Below are 11255 nucleotides of genomic sequence, written 5' to 3'. Positions count from 1 at the left end.
CTTTCCAGATTTGGGACCAGTCTGTTATTCCATGTTCAGTTCTAACTGTTGCTTCTTGACCTGCATACAGATTTCTCAGGAGGCAGGTCAGGTGGTCTGGTATTCCCATCTCTTGAAGAATTTTCCACAGTTTGTTGTGATCCACACAGTCAAAGGCTTTGGCATAGTCAATAAAACAGAAATAGATGTTTTTCTGGAACTCTCTTGCTTTTTCAATGATTCAGCAGATGTTGGCAATTTGATCTCTGGCTCCTCTGCCTTTTCTAAATTCAGCTTGAACATCTAGAAGTTCACGGTTCACGTACTCTTGAAGCCTGGCTTGGAGAATTTTGAGCATTACTTTGCTAGCATGTGAGATGAGTGCAATTGTGCAGTAGTTTGAACATTCCTTGACATTGCCTTTCTTTGGGATTGGAATGAAAACTGACCTTTTCCAGTCCTGTGGCCACTGATGAGTTTTCCAAATTTTCTGGCATATTGAGTGCAGCATTTTCACAACATCATCTTTTAGGATTTGAAATAGCTCAACTGGAATTCCATTACCTCCACTAGCTTTGTTCGTAGTGATGCTTCCTACGACCCACTTAACTTCGCATTCCAGGATGTCTGGTTCTAAGTGAGTGATCACATCATCGTGGTTATCTGGGTCCAGTGCGGTGCTGTAATGACTTTGAGGAGATACCCCTCGTCCAACTGCAGAGAAGCCCCAGCAAGAAGGTAGGCCCTGGAGCAGCAGCTGTGTGCCACTGGAGCGGCAGCTAAGTTGGCTCTGGAGCGACTTTGAGAAGATATCCCATGTCCAAGGGCAAAGGAGAATCCCCAGCAAGACAGTAGGAGGGGTGAAAGCATGGTTAGAATCAAACCCCATACCAGCCAGAGATGCTCAGAGGGCTCAAACAAACCTTGTGCGCACCAGGACCCAGAAACCCCACAGAGACTGAGACAGAACTGTGTTTGAGTATTTTCTGTGGAGGTGTGGGTCAGGAGTGGACTGCTGCAGGGGCAGGGGCTCTGGGTGCAGTAGACTAGGGTATGGCACAAGCCCTCTTGGAGGAGGTCACCATTAACCCCACCATAGAACCACCAGAACTTACACAGGACTGGGGAAACAGACTCTTGGAGGGCACAAACAAAACCTTGTGTGCACCAGGACCTAGGAGAAAGGAGCAGTGACCCCACAAGAGACACCCAGACTTGCCCGTGAGTGTCCAGGAGTCTCTGGTGGAGGTGTGGGTCGGCGGTGGCCTGCTGCAGGGTTGGGGGCACTGAGTGCAGCAGTGTGTGTATGGGGCCTTTTGAAGGAGCTTCCCATTATCTTCATTACCTCCACCATAGTTTGGCCTCAGGTCAAATAACAGGGAGGGAACACAGCCCCACCCATCAACAGAAAATTGGATTGAAGATTTACTGAACACGGCCCCGCCCATCAGAACAAGACCCAGTTTTCCCTCAGTCAGTCTCTCCCAATCAGCCTCTTATCCTTATCCATAGGAGGGCAGATAGAATGAAAACCATAATCACAGAAAACAAACCAATCTGATCACATGGACCACAGCCTTGTCTAACTCAATGAAACTATGAGCCATGCCATGTAGGGCCACCCAAGATGGACAGGTCATGGTGGAGAGTTCTGATAAGACATGGTCCACTGGAGAAGGGAATGGCAAACCACTTCACTATTCTTGCCTTGAGAACCCCATATACCTGTTGGCCATCTGTATATCTTCTTTGGAAAAATTTATGTTCAGATCTTCTGCCAAATTTTTAAATTAAAGTCTTTACTTTCTCGATATTGATAAGCTCTTTATATATGTTGGATACTAACTCTTAAAGGTTATGTCATTTTCATATATTTTCTCCCATTCAGTATGTTGTGTTTTTGTTTTGCTGATGGTTTCTTTTGTTCTTCAAAAGATTTTAAGTTTAATTAGGTCCCATTTATTGTTTTATTTATTTTTTTTTGCATTTTTATTTTTTAATAAATTTATTTAATTGGAGGATAATTGCTTTACAATATTATATTGGTTTTGCCATACATCAACATGAATCTGCCATGGGTATACACGTGTTCCCCATCCTGTACCCCCCTCCTACCTCCCTCCCCATACCATCCCTCTGGGTCATCCCAGTGCACCAGCCCCAAGCATCCTGTATCATGCATCGAACCTGGACTGGTGATTCATTTCATATATGATATTATACAAGTTTCAATGCCATTCTCCCAAATCAACCCATCCTCTCCCTCTCCCACAGAGTCCAAAAGACTGTTCTATACATCTGTGTCTCTTTTGCTGTCTTGCATACAGGTTTATTGTTACCATCTTTCTAAATTCCATATATATGTGTTGCTGCTATTGCTGCTAAGCTGCTTCAGTCGTGTCCAACTCTGTGCGACCCCATAGACTGCAGCCCACCAGGCTCCCCCGTCCCTGGGATTCTCCAGGCAAGAACACTGGAGTGGGTTGCCATTTCCTTCTCCAGTGCATGAAAGTGAAAGTGAAGTCGCTCAGTCGTGTCCGACCCTCAGCGACCCCATGGACTGCAGCCTTCCAGGCTCCTCCATCTATGGGATTTTCCAGGCAAGAGTACTGGAGTGGGGTGCCATTGCCTTCTCCATATATGCGTTAGTATACTGTACTAGTGTTTTTCTTTCTGGCTTACTTCACTCTGTATAATAGGCTCCAGTTTCATCCACCTCATTAGAACTGATTCAAATGCATTCTTTTTAATGGCTGAATAATACTCCATTGTGTATATGTACCACCACTTTCTTATCCATTCATCTGCTGATGGACATCTAGGTTGCTTCCATGTCCTGACTATTATAAACAGTGCTGCGATGAACACTGGGGTCCACGTGTCTCTTTCAATTCTGGTTTCCTCAGTGTGTATGCCCAGCAGTGGGATCGGTGGGTCATGCTGCTGCTGCTGCTAAGTGACTTCAGTCGTGTCCGACTCTGTGTGACCCCATAGACGGCAGCCCACCAGGCTCCCCCGTCCCTGGGATTCTCCAGGCAAGAACACTGGAGTGGGTTGCCATTTCCTTCTCCAATGCATGAAAGTGAAAAGTGAAAGTAAAGTCAGTCATGTCTGACTCTTAGCAACCCCATGGACTGCAGCCTACCAGGCAGGCTCCTCCATCCATGGGATTTTCCAGGCAAGAGTACTGGAGTGGGGTGCCATTGCCTTCAGTTCTATTTCCAGCTTTTTAAGGAATCTCCATACTGTTCTCCATAGTGGCTGTACTAGTTTGCATTGTCACCAACAGTTTTCATGACTATTGGAAAAACCATAGTTTTGACTATATGTATCTTTGTCTACAAAGTGATGTCTCTGCTTTTTAATACACCGTGTAGGTTTGTCATAGCTTTCCTTCCAAGGAACAAATGTCTTTTAATTTCATGGCATCTTTGTGTTGTTTCTGAACTTAGAGGAAAGACTTTCACTTTTTCACATTTGAGAATGACATAAGCTAAGAGTTTGTCTTAAATGCCCTTTATTATATTCAGACATATTCCCTCTATACCAGCTTTGATGGGAATTGTTATCATGAATGAATGTAGAATTTTGTCAAGTATGTTTTTTGCACCTATTGTGATAATCATGTGATTTTTATCTTTCCTTTTGTTAACGTGATGTATCATATTAATTGAACTCACACTGTGAATATTGAATCATCCTTAAAACCCTGGAGTAAATCCCACTTGATCATGATATACAATCTTTTTATATGTTGCTGGGTTTGGTTCTTTTTATATATATATATAAATATATATATATATTTTATTGAAGTATAGTTGACTTACAATGTTTCAGGTGCACAGCAAGGTGATTCAGTTATACAAATACACATATATTATTTTTGAAATTATTTTCCATCATAGGTTATTAGAAGATATTGAATAGAGTTTCTTGTGCTATACAGCAAAACTTTGATGCTTGTTGCATATCTATTTTTTAGTTAGAAATCTAAAAAATAAAAAGAAATCTAGCATTCTGTTCATCCTAAGTCAAAGAAGTAGAATCAAAATGTCATAATTTTTTTAGTTAGGCAAAAGTTCTTGTTTTCTAAAATATATATATTATACATATTTTTATATATATGTATACAAAAGCTTTTCTATTACACTTCATAAAGGCTTGAGAAGAACATCAAAAAAAGAAGAGATGGAGAAACTGGAAAACAGAAACTAAATGAAATGGGAGCACTGAATATGAAATAGAAAATGTGAAACAAATTAGATAAAAGTAAAAGATCATCATATAGTCCAGTTGTTTTTAAACATGACTGCTCATTAGAAACATATCTGGAGCTCTGCAGAAAAAAAGCAATACCTGGGCATTTGTATTTTTCAAAAGATTTCAAGATAATTCTGACATGCATATAGATTTTAAAAAGTGATTACATGTGTTCCCCATGCTTAACCCTCTTCCCTCCTCCTTCCCCATACCATCCCTCTGGGTCGTCCCAGTGCACCAGCCCCAAGCACCCAGTATCGTGCATCGAACCTGGACTGGTGACTCATTCCATATATGATATTATATGTATTTCAATGCCATTCTCCCAAATCATCCCACTTGGCAAAACCAATACAATAATGTAAAGCTTAAAAAAAAAATGATTACAGGTTTTTCTACTAAATTGTTCTTCTGGTGATATAGAGTTCTATAATTTTTCTCTTGTCCAATCATGATACAAAGCTATTAAGTGAGTTATAGTTACATAATTACAATAGTAAAAGATGTTTGTCAGTTTTCACAATCAATAGTCAGACAAAAAACCAATTACAATCCATAATGGGAACAAGATTAACTTAACAATGTAAAATAATTACATACAATTTGGGGGGCCAAGCAGAGAGATATGGTATGTGGAAGTGTGTATGTTTTCATCCACCTAGCCAGTCTATGTATTTTGGTTTGTGCAATTAATCCATTTACACTTAAGGTAATTATTGGTATTGAAGGCAGGAGAAGGGGACGACAGAAGGTGAGATGGTTGGATGGCATCACTGACTCAATGGACATGAGTTTGAGTAAACTCTGGGAGTTGGCAGTGGACAGGGAGGCCTGGCATGCTGCAGTCCATGGCATCACAAAGAGTCGGACACGACTGAGCGACTGAACTGAACTGATGATCCTATTACCGTTTTCTTGTTTTCTGTTTATTTTCTGAAGGTGTTTTCTTCTCTCGTGTTCCTTTAGCATTTATTGTAAAGCTGGTTTAGTGGTGCTAAATCTTCTTAACTTTAGCTTGTCTGGAAAGCTTTTGATTTCTTCATCAAATCTGAAGGAGAGTCTTGCTGGGTAGAGTATTCTTGGTTGCAGGTACCCTTCTTTCATCACTTTAAATACATCATGCCATTCCCTTCTGGCTAGTAGAGTTTCTGTTGAGAAATAAGCTGATAGCCTGATGGGAGTTCCCTTGTTATTTGTTGTTTTCCCCTTATTGCTTTTAATATTTTATCTCTGTCTTAATTTTTGTCAGTTTGATTACTATGTGTCTTGGTGTATTCCTCCTTGGGTTTATCCTGCCTGGGACTTTGTGCTTCCTGGACTTGGATTATTTCCTTTCTGGGAAGTTTTCGGCTATTATCTCTTCAGATATTCTCTCAGGTCCTTTCTCTCTTCTCCTTCTGGGACCCCTATATAATGTGAATGTTGGTGTGTTTAATGTTGTCCCAAAGGTCTCTTAGACTGTCTTCATTTCTTTTCATTCTTTTTTTTTTTCTATATTCTGTTCTGTGGCAGTAATTTCCACCATTCTGTCCTCCAGGTCATTTATCTGTTTTTCTGCCTTAGTTATTCTTCTATTGATTCCTTCTAGTGTATTGTTCATCTGTTTGTTTGTCCTCTAGTTCTTCTAGATCTTTGGTAAACATTTCTTGTATATTCTCAATCTTTGCCTCCACTCTTTTTTTCGGAGATCCTGAATCATCTTCACTATCATTATTCTGAATTCTTTTTCTGGAATGTTGCCTATATCCACTTCATTTAGTTGTTCCTCTGGGGTTCTAATCTTGTCCCTCCATCTGGGACATAACTACCTGTTTTTCATCATAATTAACTGTAATATGGTTTTTGTTTTAGCCACTGTGAGACTATACTTCTTCTATCTGTGTAAGCTTGTTGATGGGAGGGACTGGTGACAAGAAAAACTGGGTCTTTCTCTGGTGGGCAGGGCCTTGCACAGTAAAGATTTAATCCAATTACCTGCTGATGAGGGCTTCCCTGGTGGCTCAGATGGTAAAGAATCTGCCTGCAATATGGGAGACCTGGGTTCTATCCCTGGGTCAAGAAGATCCGCTTTGAGAAAGGAATGGCAACCCATTCTACTATTCTTTCCTGGAGAATCCCAAGGACAGAGGAGCCTGGTGGGCTATAGTCCATGGGATAACAAAGAGTCGGACATGACTAAGTGACTAACACTTTCACATCTGCTGATGGGTGGGGTTGCACTCCCTCCCTGGTACTTGTTTGGCCTGAGGTGACCCAGCTCTGGGGCCTATGGGCTCTATAGTAAGGTTAATGTGACCCCCAAGAGAGTTTATGCCAAGGGCGACCTTCCTGGCCTGATGCTGTCAGTGCCCCCATCCCTGTGTTGGGCCCCTGCTGACCCATGCCTCCATAGGAGGCCCTCCAACACGCAGTTACTTTTGGTCCAGTCTCCAATAGGGTCATTGATCATTTCTTCTGGGTCTTTGTGCACACAAAATTTGGTTTGTGCCCTCCAAGACGAGTCTATATTTCCCCCAGTCCTCTAGAAGTCCTATAATCAAATCCCACTGGCTCTCAAGGCCAGATTTCCTGGGGATTCCCAATCCCTTTGTCAGATCACCAGGCTGGGAAGCCTGATGTAGGGTTCAGAACCTTCACAACAGTGCAAGAAGTTCTTTGGTATTATTGTTCTCCAGTTTGTGGGTCATCCAGCTGGCAGGTATGGGATTTGATTTTACTGTGATTGTGCCGCTCCTACCATCTCACTGTGATTTCTTCTTTGTCTTTGGACATGGGGTATCTTTTTTTGGTGGGTTCCCGTGTCCTCTGAACAACCTCCTGTAGATGGTTGTTCAACAGCTAGTTGCAATTTTGGTGCTCTCACAGGAGGAGACGAGTTCACATCCTTTTACTGTGCCATCTTGAACTGGAACTGATTTTAATATTGATTTTTATATTTATAGGAACATGAAATAGCCTTTACTATAAATTCTGATGACAGATATATAACAGACTATTCCATTATTAATGACTTCACATTTCATTTTGTATTTTTAAAATTTGTACGATATCACCAATTTCCAGACACTTAATAAAATAATTTATCGCCATTTTATTTTTTAATTTAATTTTTATTTTATCCTGGAATATAGTTAGTAAAGTAATGCTCAAAATTCTGCAAGCCAGGCTTCAGCAATACGTGAACCATGAACTTCCAGTTGTTCAAGCCAGTTTTAGAAAAGGCAGAGGAACCAGAGACCAAATTGCCAACATCTACTGGATCATTGAAAAAGCAAGAGAGTTCCAGAAAAAACACCTATTTCTGCTTTATTGACTATGCCAAAGCCTTTGACTGTGTGGATCACAATAAACTGTGGAAAATTCTGAAAGAGATGGGAATACCAGACCACCTTACCTGCCTCCTGAGAAACCTATATGCAGGTCAGGAAGCAACAGTTAGAACTGGACATGGAACAACAGACTGGTTCCAAATAGGAAAAGGAGTACATCAAGGCTGTATATTGTCACCCTGCTTATTTAACTTCTATGCAGAGTACATCATGAGAAACGCTGGACTGGAAGAAGCACGAGCTGGAATCAAGATTGCCGGGAGAAATATCAATAACCTCAGATATGCAGATGACACCACCCTTATGGCAGAAAGTGAAGAGGAACTAAAAAGCCTTTTGATGAAGGTGAAAGAGGAGAGTGAAAAAGTTGGCTTAAAGCTCAACATTCAGAAAAGAAGATCATGGCATCTGGTCCCATGACTTCATGGGAAATAGATGGGGAAACAGTGTCAGACTTTATCTTTTTGGGCTCCAAAATCACTGCAGATGGTGATTGCAGCCATGAAATGAAAAGATGCTTACTCCTTGGAAGAAAAGTTATGACCAACCTAGATAGCATATTCAAAAGCAGAGACATTACTTTACCAGCAAAGGTCCGTCTAGTTAAGGCTATGGTTTTTCCAGTGGTCATGTATGGATGTGAGAGTTGGACTGTGAAGAAAGCTGAGCGCCGAAGAATTGATGCTTTTGAACTGTGGTGTTGGAGAAGACTCTTAAGAGTCACTTGGACTGCAAGGAGATCCAACCAGTCCATTCTAAAGGAATCAGCCCTGGGATTTCTTTGGAAGGACTGATGCTAAAGCTGAAACTCCAGTACTTTGGCCACCTCATACGAAGAGTTGACTCATTGGAAAAGACTCTGATGCTGGGAGGGATTGGGGGCAAGAGGAGAAGGGGACGACAGAGGATGAGATGGCTGGATGGCATCACTGACTCCATGGACTTGAGTCTGGGTGAACTCTGGGAGTTGGTGATGGACAGGGAGGCCTGGTGTGCTGCAATTCATGGGGTCGCAAAGAGTTGGACATGACTGAGTGACTGAACTGAGAATATAGTTGATTTATAAAATGTTAGTTTCAAGTGTACAGCTAAGTGATTCAGTTATACAAATACATTGGTGTTCAGTCACTGAGTCATGTCCCACTCTTTGTGACCTCATGAACTGCAGCACACCAGGCTCTTCTGTCCTCCACTATCTCCCAGAGTTTGCTCAAATTCATGTCTATTGAGTGGGTGATGGTATCTAACCATTTTATCCTCTGCCACCCTCTTCTCCTCCTGCCTTCAATCTTTTCTAGCTTCGCTGTCTTTTCCAACGAGTCAGCTCTTTGGATCAGGTGGCCAAAGTATTGAAGCTGAAGCTTTAGCATCAGTCTTTCCAATGAATATTCAGGGTTGATTTCCTTTAGGATTCACTGTTCCTTTAGGATTGACTGGTTTGATCTCCTTACTGTCCAAGGGACTCTCAAGTGTCTTCTCCAGCACCACAATTTGAAAGCAACAATTCTTCAGCATTCAGTCTTCTTTATGGTCCAACTCTCAGATTTGTACATGACTACTTGAAAAATCATAGTTTTGACTATATGGACCTTTGCTGACAAAGTGATGTCTCTGCTTTTTCATATACTGTCTAGGTGTGTCATAACTTTCCTTCCAAGGAGCAAGCATCTTTTAATTTCAGGGCTGCAGTCACCATCTGCAGTGATTTTGGAGCCAAGAAAATAAAGTCTGTCACTGTTTCCATTGTTTCCCCGTATTTGCCAAGAACTAATGGTACCAGATGCCATCATCTTCGTTTTTTGAATGTTGAGTTTTAAGCCAGCTTTTTCACTCTCCTCTTTCACCTTCATCAAGAGCCTCTTTAGTTCCTCTTTGCTTTTTGCCATAAGGGTTGTGTCATCTGCGTATCTGAGGTTATTGATATTTCTCCCAACAATCTTGATTCCAGCTTGTGTTTCATCCACCCCAGCATTTCACTTGATGTATTCTGCATAGAAGTTAAATAAGCAGGGTGACAATATACAGCCTTGATGTGCTCCTTTCCCAATTTGGAACCAGTCTGTTTTTCCATGTCCAGTTCTAACTGTTGCTTTTTGACCCTGCATATAGGTTTCTCAGGAAACAGGTAAGGTAGTCTGGTACTCCCAACTCTTTAAGAATTTCTCACAGTTTGTTGTGATCCACACAGTCAAAGGCTTTAGCATAGTCAGTGAAGCAGAAGTAGATGTTTTTCTGGAACTTCCTTGCTTTCTCCATGATTCAGTGAATGTTGGCTTGATCTCTGGTTCCTCTGTCTTTTTGAAAATGTTTTGTTGTAAATTTTTAATTTTGTTCATTGAGAGGACTATATTACCTTGTTTACAATTATTGGAAATATCCATATTTAAACTAAAAGTTTTAAAGTATGAAGTGTGAGGTAGAGTTCTTGTCTTATTTTTCTTCTTATGGATAGCCTCTTTTCCAAGTATCTTTTATTGAAAAGCTCCTCTTCCTGTTGATTTCCCATGCCACTGCAGTTAAGTATCAAAGGTCCATATATATATATATATATAAAGCTTTAATCTTGAGCTCTATTCCATTATCAATTATCCATTACCAATCCATTTTTTTGTCTCAGCATATGCACTACTGAATTTTAATTACTATAACATCATAATGAGATTTTGTATCTTGAGAGTAAATTTATCTGCCATATTCTTCTTAGACTTTACCCTTCCACATGAATTATAAACTTTAAAACAAGTTTTTAATGTACATTTACAATTATGTCAGGATTTTGATTGGAGTTTCATTATATAGATTAACTTGAAGATAATTATATTTATATCCATGAACATTGGGTATCTCACCATTTTAAATTTTTCTCATCCTTTGTTGGTTTATCCTACATACTTGAATATTTCTGTTGTTAGCTTAATGTTGTCATCTTTTAAAATTTGTGTCCCAGATGCTTTTTGCTTATGTATACACATATGATAGCTTATATTTGATCTTCAGTCTAGCCAATTTGCTAAATTTTCCTCTTTTTTTAATTGAAGGAAAATTGCTTTACAATGTTTTATTTTCTGCCATACAATAATGCGAATCAGTCATAATTATATATATATTCCCTCCCTTGCAAGCCTCCTTCCCCTTTCCCCATCCCACCCTTTAGGTTGCCATAGAGTTCCAGGCTGTACTCCCTGTGTTATGTAGGCACTTCTCACTGGCCATCTATTTTTACACGTGATAATTGTATATATGTTAATGATACTTTCTCAGTTTGTCCCACCCTCCCCTTCTCCAGCTTTCCCTTCTAAAATTTTCTACTACAAGAATAATTTGTCTTTAGAGTCTTCTGACTTTTTCAATGTAGAAAACCAGATCATCTATATATGATACACTTATTTCCTCTCTTCCACTTCTTTTCTCAGTTTCTTTGTTGCAGGAAAGTAATGATAGAAATAATAAAATTATCATTAGAGCAACAATTCTATTAATAGAATAAGAGAGAGAGCTTATTTCAATAGAAAGATGTTTAATAATCACCATTATAAACACATTATTAAAAATCTTAGTAGAGTAGAAACAGAAGGGAAATTTCCTAACTTGGTGAAGAGTATTAAAAAAAAAAAAATAAAGAAAGAAAGAAACCCACCACCAACAGCAAAGCCTGCCTCTAACATCATTATAATTGGGAAGGAGTTT

Source organism: Bos grunniens, chromosome 7, assembly GCF_055505025.1.
Source record: "Bos grunniens cultivar Pamir isolate PY7600 chromosome 7, Bosgru_T2T1.0, whole genome shotgun sequence".
NCBI classification, from domain to species: domain Eukaryota; kingdom Metazoa; phylum Chordata; class Mammalia; order Artiodactyla; family Bovidae; genus Bos; species Bos grunniens.
Note: the sequence above shows the minus strand (reverse complement) of the source record.